Source organism: Mirounga angustirostris, unplaced genomic scaffold, assembly GCF_029215605.1.
Source record: "Mirounga angustirostris isolate CCGP_5_RB_7025 unplaced genomic scaffold, mMirAng1.0.hap1 SCAF_5, whole genome shotgun sequence".
Classification (NCBI taxonomy): Eukaryota; Metazoa; Chordata; class Mammalia; order Carnivora; family Phocidae; genus Mirounga; species Mirounga angustirostris.
Genome location: NW_026991713.1, coordinates 30208836 through 30227796, shown reverse-complemented (window position 1 = coordinate 30227796; position 18961 = coordinate 30208836). Strand labels below are relative to the sequence as shown.

Genomic DNA, 18961 nt, shown 5'->3' with positions numbered 1-18961 from the left:
CTCATGGTTTGATATGGCAAAAACATGTCTTATAATCTGTTTAACAGCAAATTTGATACTTCCTGAATGTGTCAGGCAGAACACACCTTTTCTTTTTTTTTAAGATTTTATTTATTTGAGAGAGAGAGAATGAGAGACAGAGAGTACGAGAGGGAAGAGGGTCAGAGGGAGAAGCAGAACCCCCGCTGAGCGGGGCCTGATGTGGGACTCGATCCCGGGACTCCAGGATCATGATCTGAGCTGAAGGCAGTCGCTCAACCAACTGAGCCACCCAGGCGCCCCCACAACACACCCTTTTTTGTTAGCAGGGAGAAAAAGGAAAACCGTATTTTTCTTCTCGTTCACAATCAAGGAAATTACTAAATGAGAAAATCTGGTTGTCCTCAGTAGCACACTTTCTTAGGCTTTTCTTTTCAGCCTGGATTCTTTTTTCATCTTCTCATGCAGGGGTTGGAGCAAAGGTACCTCTCATGCCTGCAATGGTTGCAATAACCTCGTTTCTTATTATAAGTATACCTGCCTGATTCTGACCAGGGATCAAAATGAGCATTGTCAAAAACGGGACAGGTTGACGTTATGTGCCCTTCGGTATGACACGCACAGAGGAAGAGCACCACTTCCGTGATATTCCTGGCAAAATGCATATACTATCATAAAGAAACCCATCATTCTAACCCAAACTGAGGGAGATTCTACAAAAAAAAAAAAAAAAAAAAAAAGGTGTGAATTCTTCAAGAACATTGAAGTCATGAAAGATAAAGAACGGTTGAAGAATACTACAGAGACATCAAAAGTAAATGTGACACATGATCCTGGATTGGATCCAGAAACAGAAGGGAAAAGAAATTTTTTTTCCGTACGTACCAGAACAATAGGTGAAATTTGAATGGGGCAGGTGGACTCCGTGGTGGTACCATATGTCAGCTTCCTTCATCTGAGGGCTGACCTGTAGTTATGTAGGTAATGTCCTTGTCTTCTAGTAAATACACACTGGCATTTCTAGTGGGACTGAGGCATCATGTCTGCAACTTTTAATTGTTTTGGGAAAATAGATAGATGTGGGTGTTACTGAACCTGGACTGGATTGCCCGAAGGAAGAACCAAGCGGCACCCGGAGATCTTGGAGGATCGGAGGCTTATTTAACACCGGTGGGCTCAGAGGAGAATGGTCTCCAAAGGTCTGAGCCCCGAGCACAAACAAAGGGGGCAATGTATACACTTCTATTTCTGCATACTTGGCACTTTTGGCGTGTGTGCGAAGCACGGCAGGGAGAAGAACCCAGAAGAGCCCCGGGGCAGGGGCTGGGACTCTCTTGCTGGCTTGGTTGGCCATCTTAGGACACAGATTTTGCTTATCTTCCCCCACTTTGATGCCCCTTTAAACACCTAGATTAGAGGGCATCATTTTCATCTTCTACGGGACGATAATAAGGAGTAACTGGAGTCTGATTTTAGCAGTTTGAGTAGTGATAAACCCAGTAAGGGCTGGAGTGATTCCCACCGGCAATGTACTCATTCCTGTAATTGGGTCAGAGTTTCTTGGACCACCTCCGACTCATTAGCAAGGAAAAAACATTCCTGCTGTAGGAAGAGGCAGAGCCCCCCTTGCGTGGCCGTGAGCAAGTTGAGCCCGCATCTGTTTTGGAGGACCACTGAAGCCAGTGAATCAAGTTGGTGCTGCAGGGCCAGGGCCAACTGAGTGAGGGCAGAAAAATCCTCTGTGAGTTGTTGAGTTAGCCCCTGGTACTGAACCTGAGACATCCCAACGCCAGTGGTGCTGAGGACAACACCTGATGCAGCCGGCAGGCTCATGATAAGAGGGATGGCCGCAGAGGAGCATCGAGGGCGGCTAGGAAGTCTCCGTATAAGTGGGGCATCGCTCCTGGGGAGGATTGAAAGATTGGGTAAGAGACTGACAAGCATGCATGACTGATTGCGCGGGGTGATGCAGATGTATACACCTTGATCACAAGCCAGAAAAGTGTTGTTAGGCTCACAGACCCGACTGTGACCCATGACAGGAGAGGAAGAGTTTCCATACAGCAGTACCAGAGCCAGAAAGGGATAATCTGAGGTCCCCAGTGCCGAGGTGGGAGGTGACATGGTAGATTGGTTGAGGATGACACCTAGGTATTGGATGGGACTGGGCTTTATACAGATCCAGCAGTCAGACGCTAGGGGTGGTTTGAGTGGTTAAGTGCTTGGTGGGAGGCATTAATCACACCTAACAGTTGCGCTATAGATGTTTGCTGCATGTGGGTGGGGGACCCGGGGATGTGCCAGGGCGAGTTATTTTCTGTCTGACTCTGGGGGTTGACTGTAAGGCTTGGAGTGAACATGGACTTAATCATAAATTTGGCTATGGGGTCGGTTCCCATAGGGTGATATTGGCCCAACAGGAGAACGATTCCTGTAGCCCATGATGTGGCATTGGGTTCTAAGACTGACATACATGTGATTGTTAGAGCAAGAGGATGGGGTGGCGTTACGTGGCGTTGTGAGACAAGAAAATCTGGATGTCACTGTGCTGTTTGAGGTGCCACCACCTGGTGGACCATCATTCCATTCCCGGCCAAGTTGCCACCCATGACTCACATCCCCCAGCTTGTGAGCAGAACTGAGGGCAGGTGTTTGGCTGTTGAGGCGTAGGGCCCCCACAAATGGAGATATCTACCAGCTGGTAACCTGAGTGAGCACCGTCTGTGAGGTTCCCAGGGTGTATCAAGAAGCTGGCATCCGGGCGCCTGGGTGGCTCAGTTGGTTAAGCGACTGCCTTCGGCTCAGGTCATGATCCTGGAGTCCCTGGATCGAGTCCCGCATCGGGCTCCCTGCTCGGCAGGGAGTCTGCTTCTCCCTCTGACCCTCCTCCCTCTCATGCTGTCTCTCATTCTCTCTCTCGCAAATAAATAAAATCTTTAAAAAAAAAAAAAAGGCTGGCATCCATCAAAATGGAGGTTAACCTTTGGTGGGTGTCCATCCCAGGTGGAAGAAGTCAGTGGGGGTGCCGGTACGGGACTGAGGGGGATAAGCTGGAAAGTCCATTTGCCAGTAGCGGTGATATGAGAGTTTGCCCCCCTTGCCTGGCCGGACAAGCTAGAGGCAGTGCGGAGGAATAGCACACCAGGCAGCAAAAGACCGGGACTGACTGGGGCCAGGAAAACCACGGTGAAGTGTGCTCAGGAGTAGACAGCAGAGGGCCAGTAAAAGTGGGCTCTATGACCTTAGTTAGAGGGAGCCATTGTGGCTAACCCGACAGCAGATGAAACCTGTGGACAAGTAAGTGCAGTAATACACCCTAGGGTCACCCAATAAGCAATGACAATAGTGAGTCTCTGGGGGAAAGTCCAGTCAGGAGGGGCAACAGTGTAGAGTCCGAGTCACAAGATGAGGGAAATCATGCCAATGAGAGCCAGGGACCACAGTGAGCAGGTGTCCATCAGTCATTGGGGTCTCGTCGAAGGTGAAGCCGGAGCGGGTTTGCGAAGTCTGGCTGGACTCTCCACTGGCGTGGCTCCTCATCTGAATGATGAGCTTTCTTCACTCTGGAGTGGTGGACCCATGGGGTGACACCTGAGACCTTGAGGGCAGTAGGGGTGATTAGAACAACAGTGTGGGGCCCTGTCCACTGCGGTTGGAGGGGGTCTTTCTTCCAATCTTTGACCCAAACTGAGTCCCCTGTCTGGAAGGAATGTACCTGAGACCCTAAGGAGATTGGGGCCCTCTGAATGGTGTACTTTTGTAATTTATTTAGGGTGGCCCCCAGGGCCTGAAGCTGCTCCTTTATCCCTTTATCTCCAACCTGATGCAAGTTTCCTGGAAGGCTTCCCAAGCATGGGGGAGGCCATCCATATATTAATTCGAATGGGGAGAAACCTGATGTCCCGGGCATACATTGAGCATGCAGGAGAGGTAGGGGTAGCAGATCCGGCCATGGGAGGTTAGTTTCCTGACAAAACTTTGCTAAGGTTCCCTTGAGGTTGCCATTCATCTGCTCTACTTTCCCTGAGCTTTGGGGCCAGTAAGCTGTGTGGAGTCTCCAGGTGATATTGAGAGATTTGGTCAAGACCTGTACAATGTCTGCTACAGATGTGGGTCCATTGTCACTATGGATTGTTAATGGCAGGCCGAACTGGGGCACGATCTCCCGCAAGAGGACTTTAGCTACTTCCTGGCTTTGCTCTGTCCTGGTGGGGAAGGCTTCGACCCACCCAGCGTATGTGCATACTATTACTAGGAGATATCTGAATGCCCTGCTCGAAGGGGGTTGCTCCCATCCTCTGGACACCTGGCAGGGGCCGCGGTGCAGACCGAGCATTGTTTTTAGTGCATGTTGTGCATTGTTCACTCGTTGCTCGGCATAGTGCTGGCAGCTGACGGATGTAGTAGTGCTTCTTGAGAAGGGCCTCTAATGCAGTTTTTCCCAGATGAGTGAGTTGGTGGTGTTCCTTGACTAGATGCCCTCCAGTTGCTGTTGGAACAAAGATGCACCCATCTAGCATCATCCACCATCCCTTTTCAGTCAGGGTGGCTCCCTCAGCCATGGCCCATTCCTTTTCCTTTTCAGTGTAACTGGGCAGAGGGACTTCTTCCGGGGGTGTCAGGGCCATGGTGAGGAAAGGGGCTCTGTCCATGTCCTCCCTGGCTACGGTCTTGGCTGCCTCTTCTGCCAGATGATTTCCCCACGCTATGGGGTTGTCTCCTTTCTGGTGTCCCTTACAGTGCAGGATCACTACTTCCTTTGGGAGCCAGATGGCTTAGAGGAGTCTCAGGATCTCCTCCTTGTTCTTGATAGCTTTTCCTGCTGCGGTTAGGAGGCCCCTTTCCTTGTAGATGGCTCCGTGTATACGTACAGTAGCAAAGGCGTGCCGAGAGTCGGTGTAGATGTTGACTCGCTTGCCCTCGATGAGGGTGAGGGCTCGGACTAAGGCATATAGTTCAGCCCGTTGTGCTGACCAGCCAGCTGGTAATACCTTAGCTTCTAGGACTTCAGTGGTTGTGGTTACCGCATAACCCGCTTTCCAGGCACCCTCTTGTAGGTAACTGCTGCCATCGCTAACAGCATGAGCTCTGGATTCTTTATGGCTTGATCCCGCAGATCTGGACGACTCGAGTAGACTTCATCAATCACCTCGGAGCAGTATGGTCTGGTTCCCCCTCTTCTGTGGGGAGAAAGTTGCTGGATTTAATGTCCTTACTGTTTCGAGGGTGACCCACGGGTTTTTGCAGAGGAGACCTTGGTATTGTGCCAGCCAAGAGTTGGAAAGGAAGCGGTGTCCCTGTGCGTTCATGAGGGACACAACTGCATGAGGGACCTTGACATTAAGTTCTTGCCCCAGGGTAAGTTTGTCCGCCTCCTTGATGAGTAGGCCTGTGGCTGCCAGCGCCCTGAGGCACGGTGGCCATCCGGCTGCCACAGGGTCCAGCTTCTTTGACAGGTAAGCAACTGGCCATTGCCAGGGCCCAACAGTCTGGGTGAGTACCCTGAGCGTTATTTTTTCCTTTTCATGCACAAAGAGGTTGAAGGGTTTCTCTACATCTGGTAGGCCCAGGGCTGGAGACTGCCCAGGGCGGTCTTTATCTCTGTGAAGGCGGCTTCTGCTTCCTCAGTCCAGGCAGGGGATTCTCCCTCTGGTCCTACTAAGAGATCATAAAGAGGTCTTGCTATTGCCGAGAACCCAGGGATCCAGATGCGGCAGAATCCTGCAGCCCCCAGGAATTCTCATAGGCCCTTTTTTGTCTGGGGCTCTGGCAGGGAGATAATGACCCTTTTCCTCTCCAGCCTTAGTTCTCTTTTCCCTTGGGTGAGGAGGAAACCAGGGTATCAGACCTGTTGTTGGCAGATTTGTGCCTTCTTCCATGAGGCTCGTTATCCTGAGTCTGACAGGAGCTGTAGGAGGGCCTTTGTGCCTTTTGTGCAGTGTTGTGTGTCACTGGCAAGGAGGAGGTCATCCACATACTGGAGGAGGGTGCACTGTGTGCACTTCCTCTCTTGGGAAGCTGGCGAGGTCCGCAGCCAGCGCTCCCCAAAGAGGGTTGGTGAGTGTTTAAACCCCTGTGGGAGGCACATCCAAGTCAGTTGCATATGGCGCCCTGTATCAGGTTAGACCATTCAAAGACAAAAGTGGCTGGTTCTGGGGAGTTAAGCGGAAGCAGAAGAAGGCATCCTTCAAATCTAGACAAGTGAACCATCTGGCCGACCTGGGGATTTGGCCAAGGAGGATGTATGGATTCAGGACCACTGGGTGCAGAGAGATAGTCATCTTATTGATGGCCTGCAGGTCTTGAACTGGTCGGTATCCCCCTCCTGGCTTCTTGACTGCCAGGAGTGGGGTATTCCAGGCCGACTGGCACTCGACTAGAATACCTGCTTCTTTGAGTTTGGTCAGATGTTCTTGGATGCCAATCTTAGCTTCTTGTGGAAGCAGGTATTGCCTTTGCCTCTGAGGTTGGGCTCCTGGGATCAGTTCAACAATGATAGGGGCCCGATTCCGGGCTTGTCCAGGTGGGTTGTTTTCAGCCCATACTGAAGGGAAGGCGAGTCTGAACTCCAGCGGGCTGCTCGGTTGGGCCTGGGCACAGAATAGCCTCCATTCTTCTTCCCTTGGCATGGTAATTGCTAGTATTAGAGACCCCATCTCCTCTTGCCTTGGGTTCAATCGGAGGCTAGTGTGTCCAGTGGGCTTGGAGAGTATGTCTCAGCCCAGGAGAGGGATGGGGCAATCGGACAGATAAAGGAACTCATGTGGGACCTTGTGGCCCCTGAGTTTGCACTGGCAAGCCTGGCAAAAGGGCTTTTGTATTGCCTGTGTCCCAGTGGCCCTGAGGATGGTCGCAGTCCTTTTGCTGAAAGGTGCCACTGGGGAGGTGACAACAGAGTGCTTGGCCCCAATGTCAACCATAAAAGTCACTGGTTGGCCCCCCACATTCATTTTGACCATGGGCTCATGGGGGCCAAGGAGGAAAGAGCCCAGTCGCCCTCAGCCTATGAGGTCCTCCTCTCGGGGTTCTTCCTTGTAGTGGCTGGGCTTTTGAGCCTTTCCCCGGGGGGGACATTCATTTTTCCAATGCCCTTTCTCTTTACAGTAGGCACATTGATCCCTTGCCAAGGGGGTTCTGGGTTTCCCCCCTTTTGCTGGTTGGGGCCTCCCCATCTTTGTGTTGTCCTTTTCTTTCAGGGTGGCAGCAAGGACACTGACTTTCTTTTTCACCATCCCGTCTTCATCGTGTCTCTCAGGTTCCCGTGTCTCTCATCTCTCGTACCAGCATTTGGAGGGCACAGGCCGTAGCCCAGCTGCTGGTCCTGGAGAAGGTGGATTTTTTGGGTCTGGGGTGCCAGTGGATCCTCTGGGCCTGGAGGCACTAGTGAAACCAATGGCGGCAGAGTGTCTGGAGCTGAAGGGCCAGGTGTAGGCAGTCTTGGGGGTATGTACGGTGAGAGCAGGGTCGGTTCGTCCTCAGGATCTCTGGCTAGGATTTGTGGAGACAGGGGCTTTTGCTGATTTTCTTTAGGTCGCTTGGATGAGATGATTAAGACTCTGGCCTGTCCCTGTCTATTGCAAGCGAATAGCACCCGGGGGGGAAGGATCTGGGCAATTCCTAGCCAGGAGTCAATGTATAGAAACTGGGTCAGGGTGTCCTGGTTCTCCTGTTACGACTCACCATACCTGACGAATCGTTGGGACATCCAATGTCCCTTCTAAAGGCCACCCGACATCAAAGGTGGGCCATTCGAATTCACATAGGGTTCTCAACTTGCCGGGGTTCATCCTGACTCCATAGTCTCCCCAAAACCCCTTCTTGAAATTTCTGATCATGGTCTCTAGAACCGTAGGTTTACTCTGCCCTGACCCCATGGTGATGTCCCCATGTGTGGTGGTGCAGAGACAGACAAAGGGCGGGTGTCTCCTGAGATGATGAGACCAATCAGATGCCCGTCTGGCCGTGTCCTGAAGGAGCTTAGGTGATACTTAGCCGTAGTGGTCTCAGCATTGTGACTTAATGATCAGAATCTATTCCGATGCCGCTCTAGACTGTATGCCGTTCACCACGGAATCGCAGACGGGCCCACTCAACTCTGTAGGCTTCTGGGGACCTTAAAGGTGCTCGCCTGTGGAGTCACAGAATCAGTCTGCTTAAGCAAGCCAGGTCGGACTGCACATTCATTCGCACATTCATTCCAGAAGTTATTACATTCCCTCCCTGGGAATCCCTACCTGTGGGACCTCTAAGAGGTCTCTGGGAGGTGATCAGGCTCCCCTTCCACCTCAGTAGGGGTGGGCCTGTCTGGGTCCTGGGGCCTCAGGCCTTACCAGAATCCGACGTCGGGACCAGGTCCTCACCTGCCAAGTCTCCTCGAGTCCGGTGGGAACAGCAGAGTGGGGCAGGCCCGAGGCGACCGGGGCGGGAGACTGCCGAAAATTAGGCAGGGCGCACCTTCTCCATTACAATCCCTCGTTCCATCACCACCCCGCTGTTGCCCCCAAACTGGTGGCAACAATGGCCCAGCGCAATTGGGTTTCCCTGTCAGGTAACCAAATGTTACAGAACCTGGGCTGGATCGCCCGATGGAAGAACCAAGCGGCACCCAGAGATCTTGGAGGATGGGAGGCTTATTTAACGGCGGCAGGCTCAGAGGAGAGTGGTCTCCAAAGGACTGAGCCCTGAGCACAAACAAAGGGGGCAATTTTTACACTTTAATTTCCGCATATTTGGCAATTTTGGCGCGCGTGCAAAGCGGGGCAGGGAGAAGGACCCGGATTGGTGCGTGCGGGAAGCAGAGCAGGGAAAAGAACCTGGAAGAGCCCCAGGGCAAGGACTGGGACTCTCTCGCTGGCTCAGTTTGCTATCTTAGGACACAGATTTTCCTTATCATGGCGGGGGGTAGAAAGATGATAGATGATAGACGGATAGAAGATGGGTGAATAGATAGATGATAAATGGTAGATATAGAAAGAATGATAGATACATAGATGATAATAAAGCAAAAGTGGCAAAATGTTAGCACTTTGGAATCCTGGATAAAACGTATATGGCTTTGGGGTGCCTGGCTGCCTCAGTCAGTGGAGCCCCTGACTCTTGATCTTAGGGTTGTAAGTTCGAGCCCCATGTTGGGAGTAGAGATTACTCAAAAATAAAATCTTAAAAAAAGTATATGGCTTCCTATTATTCTTTCAACTTTTGAAATTATTTCAAAATAAAAAGCAAAAAAAAGAGAAATATTAAAGAGTATTGTAAAGCAAGAGTCATTAGGTTACTTACTATTACTCTTAAAGTGAGAATGTTCACAATCACCATAACACAAATGGCAAATATCTGTATCTATGTTATTCTATATAAGATATAGACAGCATCTATCTATCTCTTTCTATCTATCTTATATATGTAGATGTGTGTGATTGGCCTGGGATCCAGCAGACCTGCTGAATCAGAACACGGGGCTGTTTCTAGCATTTCCAGGGGGGATGATGGCTCACAGCCAGCATGGTGCATCCCCCTTTAAGCAAGTCTTGCCAGTTCTGGGAGGTCTTGCGTAGGTCTGGGAAGGAAGAAATTCGGCTTCCTGTCTTCTCTCGCATGCTGTTTCACTCACTAAGGTGTAAAACCCGAAAATGAATGACTCAGCAGAGCTTCCTAAACTATGTTCCTCAAAAGACTCACGTGTTCTATGAAAACAAAAACAAAACCCCATCTGGTCCTTGGATTGAAGGAGTCTATATCATGCTTCCTACCCTAGCTCCTTCCTGGACAGTTACTTATTTATTTTAAGTAGATTTTGTTTTGTTTTGTTTTTTTGTTTTAAGTATAGTTGACAAACTTCCAGGACATTTACAATATGCATTATAAATGTTTTATAAATGACTGCATTTTGTGTAACTTGATATTTTGCAGACATTTTTGGCCATGGAAGGCTTTCCCTCCCATTTAACACCGATCCCATGACATCCGGTGACACTTGTGTTTCTCCTGGTTTACTTCTTCCCCAAGGCTGTGTGAGCCATTCGGGAGGCTGAAGGGAACCACCTAAAGGTAGTTGGGCTTCAGGACATTTGTTGTTCTCACAGCTCTGCCTTTTAGCCTGTGTCCATTTTATCCACAGGGTGACTTACCTCATGCAACTCGTGCGATTTCAAGATCCCGTGAGTGGCAACTGGTCTCATGCTCCTCGCTTCACAGCCAGGCAAAGAACAGATTATAGTCGCCTGGCTCAGATGACCCTGGATCCATCACCAGATCTTGGGAAATCAGCCAGGGCTCACCCCTGTGGCTGGGAGGGTCCAACTCCTACCTGGGGGCCACATGAAGGAGAGGCGGACAGGATGGATGTTCGGTGGGGGGTATCAGAAGGTTCTCCACAAAGTGGAATTTCAACATCAGAGAGCTGAGGGCGTTGTGCCCCACTCAGGTAAACCTCTCCTTACCCCGAGCATCCCAGATGACCAGCAGCTTCTCAGGCAGCTCTATACCTTAGGTGAGGCTGTCCCAGGGGTGGGGAAGAAGGGGCACCCGTGTGTAGTCCCCTCCTCCGCAGGCTGCAGGGTGGAGGCCAGGGGCAGAGATAGGCCCACCCAGGTGCTGCTCCCTGAGCGAAGGATAAGCGTACCAGTGTATGGAGGTGCCTTGTGCATTTTTGTTGCCTTTATTTATTCCCATGCTTTCCCACAATTCGCCACCCAGATTTCCACAAGCCCTGGCCCCTAGGAGCACAACTTTTCAGGACACTCCTGAAAAGACTACTGAATGCAGATTGCTCTCCAGGTCCCCCTCTGCATGTTGAATTCCAAAGGTTATTTCCTTTAAGCCTTAATCTCAACCTTTTGCCTCATAATTTTGAAGCAAAATCCTTCTCGAGACAGGTTCTCACCAAGTGCTAAGAACTGAACAATGTGTCATTCTTACACTGGCTGGCAGTAATTTCCAGAGAGCCTGGGTGAATTCAAGTATCTGTGAGTAACTTAGTGTGGGTCAGCCAGGCCGCCGCTAAGAACGCTCCGACGTGAGGCTACCGCTGGAGCTTTAGTTGAGCGAGGGCACACAAGGATCAGAAATCAACACAGGTCAAGCTTCCCTGCTTTCCCTGTGACACAGTTAATGTCACAAGTACGGTGCTTTCACACGCCTCTGGCTGGCTTTGAACGTGCGCCATCCCTCATTCATCACCCAAAGATGAGAGACAGGAAAGTGCCCAGTGCCTGACCCACAACAGATGTTCAGGTAGGTGTTCTTTCTCCCCTTGCTTCTCCTGTCTCTTCCTTCCCCCAGAACACTGTCCCAGAAGAAGAGATCCAAGAACTCACTGAAAATTAATAAATTAATGTAACAAGTTACTCCTACAGGTCGCTCTCCTTTTGCCCCTCTGGAAATCATCAGCCCCTTATAATTAGGTCACTGCCTAATTCATTTGATAAATGACTATGTGGTAAGGGATGTCATGTCCCCCACACACATACACACACACATTTTTAATGTGAGATCCTCGACACCTCAATGCAAAATAGTGGTAAGAGCTGAGAATCCCAGGCTTTCTCCTCACCACCAAGTGCTTGCTCCTCTCTTAAATCATCCCTAGAGGTGAATTGCTTGGAGAGTTTTTAGGGTCATTTTATACAAGTGACCCTGCACAGCCTATAGTTTGTCAAATATCTGCCTCAGAGAAGACTCGGAGCCTTACAATTCTGAGAGTCTCTTGAGACTCAGAATTCTGCAAGGCCGCCTCCGATGTGTGAGACTCCTTCGGTCCCAGAATTCCTTCTGCGTTTACCAGTTCGGCAGAGGTAAACCACAGGATCAGAGTCTCAGGGTCAGATCCTCAATGTGCTGTTCTCTGTTCTAAGCTACAAATTCCCTGCCAAGGGGTAATCTAGCTTTCTCTGAAACACCTCCAGGAAGGAACTACTCTCTATTTCTCAAGGAAGTCCATTTTGCTTTCAGAGAGTACTAATTGTTTGAAAGTATTCCTTAGATCTGGTTAAAGCCTACCTTTCTGTCGTTTCCACCTCCTTCTACCTTCGGAAAGAATTTTTTAAATGCCCAGGGTTTCTCTCTAGCAGCTTATACCCAGAGCCTGCCATTCCGTATAAAGGAATCGTATGCTCGAGCAGGCGGGCCTGCCCTCTCCACCATGCCCAGCCGAGGGAAGCAACATACTTCCCGGTACCTGAATGGCCATGTTCTGTGTGGCGCCGCCATTCTGGTCTACCTATGGGCTGATCCTTGGCCTATGGGAAGCGCCTCACAAGTGTTTGTCTTGCTAGGGATGATGATGATTTAATTCATCAATGAAATTGTTTCTCTCAAGCATCTGGACTAGAAAAATGGGGAGAGGTCAGTCAGAAGGTAACATCGGCAAAGCAGAGACAAAACAAAAATCGCCAATTCCTGTTAGTGATGAAGCACCAGAATCAGAGTTCTGCTGTTGGGGGTATGGTACGACGGGTTACCTATAATTGTGATGGACTCTAACAATACAGTTCATATCCTGCACTAGATCTTAAGTACTAGGCTCAGGTAGGCCCGGCTAGACCGTAATTCCTCTCTTTCCCAACAAACTTGACTATGATTCTTCCTGGGTTGCCATATTGCCCGGCACTGTAATTGAGATTCTTGCCTTCTGTATTTTCACATAGAGTCTTCTAAAAATTTCTGCGTCACCTAAAATAAACCAAATGAATCTCTAAGCCTTGAACCCACAGAATTTAACTAAGAGTTCTCACATCTTCCAAGTCTTCTCTCCTCCAAGATAAAGATCTCTGAACATTTAAGCCATCATTATGGAATGGCTTCCAATCTCTTCCGCTTCTCAGCTTCTCTCCGCCCCATCTCCCCTCTCTGAATTTCTCAGTCCCTCCTCCTCACCTCCAACAGCCAGCATCACAAATGAAGCAGATCAAATGGCAGCCCATCCTAAGTGTGTCCTGTGTGTCTCCAGCATAAGCAAAATACTTGTATGAAATCAAATGTCCATCTTCTTTCCATTTTTGGAATGATCAGTGGAAAGATTTCCCTACTTTATCAGCCCCATGAAACCCAAGGATTGTTAGAACCAAACCTGTGAACTGAATTAAAATGGATGATTATCTGCATTCTCTTAAAGGGAATATGGTGTGGAGCCTTCTATTCATCTCCTGACTACCCCTTTTCGCTGGATGAGATTATCGAAAGTATTGGCTCTCATTTCAATTTACTTAGGTAGTACTGGGAAAAGAAGTTAAAAAAAAAAATCTGAACTCCAGATAATGTGTTTAAATTGATTATCTGAAAAAAAATATAAGTGTTCTTACGTGTATCCACTTTTTTGGCTGCAAGTAATAGAAAACCTAATAATTACATAAACTATAGGACATTCTTTACTGCAGTATCTAAAACTGGGTTCGGGGTCTGTCCCCCCCACCTTGTTCCCTGCCCAGTACTCAAGATTAGAATCTGTATTTCTTCCTCCAGAATTTTGCTTGACATTTTCACATAACTATGTTTAAGACTGCAAGTCCTGAAAATCTTGAGCCACCAGAAGACGTCCCCTGCCATCTCATTAGTCAGGAAAGAGACACTTGGGCCAGTCTGAGCTCTAAGGGAAGCAAGGAAGTGAGTTTCTGGCCAAGGGAAGAGGGGTTGTCATGACCAGGCAAGGCATCTGCTTCAACGCACTTAGAATGCTTAAAATGAGAGTTTTATTTTATTACGGAAATTAATACGTCATTATTAAAGGAAGTCTGGAAAACAGAAGAAAAAACATTTCCTAAGGCCCCCACCCAAAGTCTTCTCCCAATGCACGATGTACTACTGTTCTAATCGTATGGTACATAGAGAATGATTTGCCTTTCTTTGTTTTTTTTCTCATTTAACATACGATTATTTTAAAGCTTGATGGTTTTTGAAATACATTTACTGTCTTGAACGAAAATACCAAGTAGGCAGCAGAGAACAGTGGAGGCGGCGGGGGCGGGGGTGGGGGGTTAGGGGAGGGCCTGGCTCAGGAGCCAAGAGGGCTGGCCACGGCCTGGGTCCTGGCTCACATTCATCCTGCATTTCCGTTTCCTCAAGAGAAAGAGCTGTTTCCTCAGTTCTACCATTTCCGAGTCCACGGGATCATGAGAGCTGTGCCCTGAGACACACAAGCCACACTGTTCAGACACCGATTCAACGGAGCAGCGACCGGTCACAGAGACAAGCAGACAGGGGGGACTGGAAGGTGCTGCCCTGGGCACGGGACGTGCCGTACGTAATAACAGAACATAGAATACATGATAAATGACCATCACGGAGTACCAGATCTTCCCGTTTTTGAACAGAACCCAGAAACCTGGATTTTCATGTGAACTTGTTTCATTTTTAAATGTCGGTACTTAATTCGAAATACCGCAGAGGAGCAAAACAGGCCTGCCCGGAGCCGACTGGCCACTCCAGCAACAGCAGCGGCCAACCTGACCAACGCCAGATTCAAGGACATAGACAAGGGCGTTCTGGGGAGCTGCTTCTAAGACATTTTGGCTATACAGCGACTAGGTTATTGCCATAAGTCTAAGACATCAAATGCGTATTTTAATGGTGAATAAATATTAGGATTTTATCGCCTCTGGTTTCTCCCATCGGCAGGATAAGGACTTCCCATTGCTTCTTCCCAAATCCCCTGAGCTTACAGGTGCTCTCTTGAATATGTGCTGTGTTGGAAACAATGAGTCAGGACCCTCCTTGGCCACAACTCCTTTCATATTTATATCGTTCATGATCCTACCTGGTCCAAAATCCCCATCCTGCGTCTTTTTGCCTGACTCATGCGGTTTATGGAGAAACCGGAAAGGAAAATGATGAAAGTCTTAAACAGGTGTTCCCTGGGGTAAAAACTGCCACCTTAAACAGTTTGTTCTCTTCAATGCTGCTAATGCTGGGTCTTTAATCTCTCCTTTTCAGAGAAAGAATGATCAACATCAGGGTGACAGGGAGCCCCTGTGCTTAGCAGTTCTGACTCTCACTCGCTGAAAGCAGGGCAGAAAGAGGATTTAACGACTTTGAACTTTTTACGTGATTTTTGCCTTCGGCACAGTTGTTGTTAAATGAGTTCTAAAAAGGCAACAGTCCCCTACAAGGACATCAGGTTTCTAAATGATTCATCTTCTCACAGACCTTGATATTCAATCCAGGTGTAGGACTAAACGGTATAGCCCTCGGGGTCTATCCTTGGGGCTTGGAAAGGCTTCAGTGAAATTCTATCGCAAAGGGCCCAGGCGCTTCCCCTGACTTTCTCTTTGTTCTACTAACTTTTTATCTCTGAAAAGCAAAGGGATTTCCTTTGGGGATTAAGCAGAGGAAACAACCTAAGGTGGTGATTAGTGTTTCATTAGAATTATGAGATGCAAAGGTATCCTGGAGTTAACTGAGCAAGAAGCCCTTTACCCCAGTCTTGGGCCTCCTCCCTCTTACCCAGCTGAGAGCTCCACAGCCCCTGCCCATCTGAAACTGATCTTTCTCCAGGCCACAGGAAGATCCTGGGCAAACACAGAGGTGTCTCATCCCAAAGTAATGACGTGCTGCCTTTTTTTTCCCCTTTGTATCTTTCAAAAGGTTTTACAGGTATCCTTTTGTTAACACAAAATCATTTTGTAATAGATATTTAAAAATCAGTAAGTGCCATTCTCATCCTGCCAGGTCATGTTTTTGAGTCACTGAAAGGAACAGAGGTTATAGAACAAGGCAGATGATTAATTTTCTTAATGATACATTTGTACCAAGTATGTGACAAAAGAGAAATGCTCTTAAGAAATACCCTTCCTGCTCACAGAGGCCCATGTGCTGCTCTCCTAGCCACGCTTTTTATGCCAAACCAGGAGTCTGCAGAAGGATTGGAGTATGTCAAGAAAAGGATTTGTGTCAAAGCCTGACATACCCATCTCCTGTCAACACAAGGCTAGATAAAAAGTATACATACATTTCGACTCAAGAGCCACGAAAAGAATCTTGAAATAAGCAATTACATGAATCACATTCCTATTACATTTGTTTCTCCGATTTTTCCACTCCGCTTAGTGGCGGACGTTTACTTTAAAACAGTGAATGGTAACCCGAAGGACCAAATTCTAAGTCAGCCACATTTTTATTAATTACTTTTGAACTAAAACAAGTTTTCTTCTCCTTTTGGCTAATGATTAACTTTAAAATTTTCGAAGAGCAAACTATTTTCCATATTTTTTTATGTGAACTTTTGTTATATTTTCCTTTCACTTTATTACGGTTGCTTCTTACAATTTTAGGAAGATCCTTGGCTCATGCTTTCATTGTTTCAGTGGTATTCCATCTAATTTGACAGGTTGCATTTCTATTTGCACTACATTTTGGGGTTTCTTTACTGGCCCAAATATTATTGAGGAGTTTAAGTTTTCTTTTTCGTGTGTTCTGTGTGATTAAGCATTTTATTTGGTTATTTCTAATTTTATGATTTGCTCTCTGGATATATGGAATACAGTGTTGTAACTTCCTTTATATCATGTAGTCCAGAACATGGTCAAATTTTGTTTAAAAATACACTTGGACAAAAAAGAAAATCTGCTTATATTTCCATATAGTTCTTTGTACACATGTTAAGTCTGCCCTACTAGTTTTGTGCATTAATAAAATTCTATTTCTGAGCTGTTGATATTCCCAATTATTTATGTTTGCATTTCTGCCAATTTTTTCCTCTCATACACCTTTTCCTTTAAAAATTTAGAAATTTTAGATGAGTGAGCTATTTCTCCTACTGCTTTTGTTGTGAAATCTCCTTTATTAGGAGAAGAATCTCAAAGCAGAGGCTTTATTTTTTATTAGGAACATGTTTGATATTTGGGCCCAAAGAAAAGGCAACTTTTGTACTTTGCAAAGAAAAAAAGTAGTTGTGTACACCCTCTCTACCCCCACTAACCTCTGCCTCTTGGCAAGCCACTGACCTATTTTTCCAGGGAACCCAAGCTGCCATTGTGTTATCTGACCGAGAGTCACAGCTGGGGCTTATGGAGGACAACCTGGCAATTACGCTGTGTTTCTAGATTCAACGTACATTCATAAATCCTCTGGGGCATGAAGTCTAAAACCTCGTGACTTGCTAAGGCAAAAACATTGTACGAGCCATAGTGGAATATGAAGCATACAATGTATTGAAGATACAATTCCACTTAAATACCTATTATAGACCCATCCTTACTTATTACTGAATTTACTCATGAGTTGAACATGATTATTTGTCAGTAACCTCCAAGTATTTAAATCATGACTTTCTCTCAGCAGCCAAATATTTCTACCCGGGGCTAGAGGGCTTATCTTTCAATCCTCTTAGATGCGCAGAACTGATCTTGGGAACAACAGACCAAGTTTGCTCCTCATGTGAATGAAATGTTCAGTGAGGCTCTGGACTGCTTTGTCTTTAAAGAAAAGGTAGAAAGCAAATCCTGCTTGTTCTCCAAATGTCAAAGGGCACGAAGAGTATGAACTCCCGGGAAGTCTTTGCCTCACTGGCACTTCCTTGGTTCGCATTCCAGGCCCTTCTCCCACTTCTCATTTCTGCTCTGCCTCTACTTAGGGTAATTATGGCATTTGTATGCTCAGGCTGAATTCCTCTGAAGTTGCTCAGAGGCTAGCTTTTGGCCTGAACCTTGAGGTTTTATGTGTATGGAAGGCTAATTTCTTTTACATATTTATTCCTTTAGTTGTACTTTCAATAATAAAAACATTAATTTTGGATGAAATATCATGCTTTCATTCATTAGCACTTAATACCTGTATCTTTCCCACAGTTACAGTTGAAATCGTATTATTTGGAAATGCAGTCCAGGGAAACAAAATGAGTAATAAATAGCAATAATATCTACCATTTATTGAGCACTTAATTCTGTGACAGCAATTGTGCTAATCAATTCGCAAACATAATTCAATTATTATTTTTTTACCTTTTATAGGTAAAGAAAACTAAGCTTTGTGAGTACCTTTCCTAAAGGTCACACTGCTAGAGAAAAGCAAAGCCAGAACGTACACCTGGGTCTTTCTGGCTTCAAAGACTGTGCATGTGGGGTGCCTGGGTGGCTCAGCCAGTTAAGCACCTGCCTTTGGCTCAGGTCATGATTTTAGGGTCCTGGGATCGAGCCCTGTGTCAAGCTCCCTACTCAGCAGGCAGTCTGCTTCTCCCTCTCCTCTGACACCCTGCCTCTCTACCCCTGCTCATGTTCTCTCTCTAATACACAAAATCTTTTTTTTAAAAAGGCATATCTTTAAAAAAAAAAAAAAAAAAAGGCTGTGCATGTAACTATTGAGCTATACAACAAATAGCAAGTCAGAGCAATGCCCACTCAGCCCCAAATATCAAGCATCTAAATTTTTACGTATGCTATGTCTTCCAGTCCACTCAGCCTAGTTTTAACTGCTTTTAGCTGGAAGTGGATTGAAAAACAAGTTTTTAAAACACTCGAATAAATGAAAATTCTCATTTACTCAGCAAGTATCTGCTGAGTTCCTATGAATGAGGCAATGTGCTTGGTGGGGAAATCTAAAGATACCAGCGTTTGCTTTTTGAGAAGGAGAGCCGCAGCGGCAGGGGCAGAATTGCAATTGTATTGCTGTCTGTGTTGGACCAGAGACTTGCAGGGAACGAATGGAAGTGAATGATTTCATCCCGGGTGGTCAGGGAGGGCACCTTTGAAAAGGCAACCTGTAGGGCGCCTGGCTGGCTCAGTCTGTGGAGCGTGTGACTCTTGATCATGGGGTCATGGGGTCGAGCCCCATGTTGGGTATGGAGATTGCTTAGGAATACATTTTTTTTTAAAGATTTTATTATTTCTTTGAAAGAGAGAGCGAGCGAGCACACAACCGGGGGGAAGCGGCAGAGGGAGAGGGAGAAGCAGGCTCCCCACTGAGCAGGGAGCCAGATGTGGGATCCCAGGACCCTGGGATCATGACCTGAGCCGAAGGCAGATGTTTAACCGACTGAGCCACCCAGACGCCCCAA

General features: G+C 47.3%; 1 long non-coding RNA gene across 5 annotated transcripts in view; it reads left to right on the top strand.

Moving 5' to 3' along the window:
- Nucleotides 1-16622, top strand: part of LOC123843449 (uncharacterized) — a 58445-nt gene extending 41823 nt beyond the window's left edge. The window contains exons 3-4 of one of the 5 annotated variants that reach the window (XR_010411422.1): nt 448-1904; nt 9889-16622. This is a non-coding gene — a long non-coding RNA (uncharacterized LOC123843449). Of the gene's footprint in view, nt 1-447 lie in introns of all 5 variants that reach the window. The other 4 variants (XR_010411423.1, XR_010411421.1, XR_008505934.2 and 1 more) reach the window with 4 other exon arrangements.
- The last annotated feature ends 2339 nt before the right edge of the window (nt 16623-18961 follow it).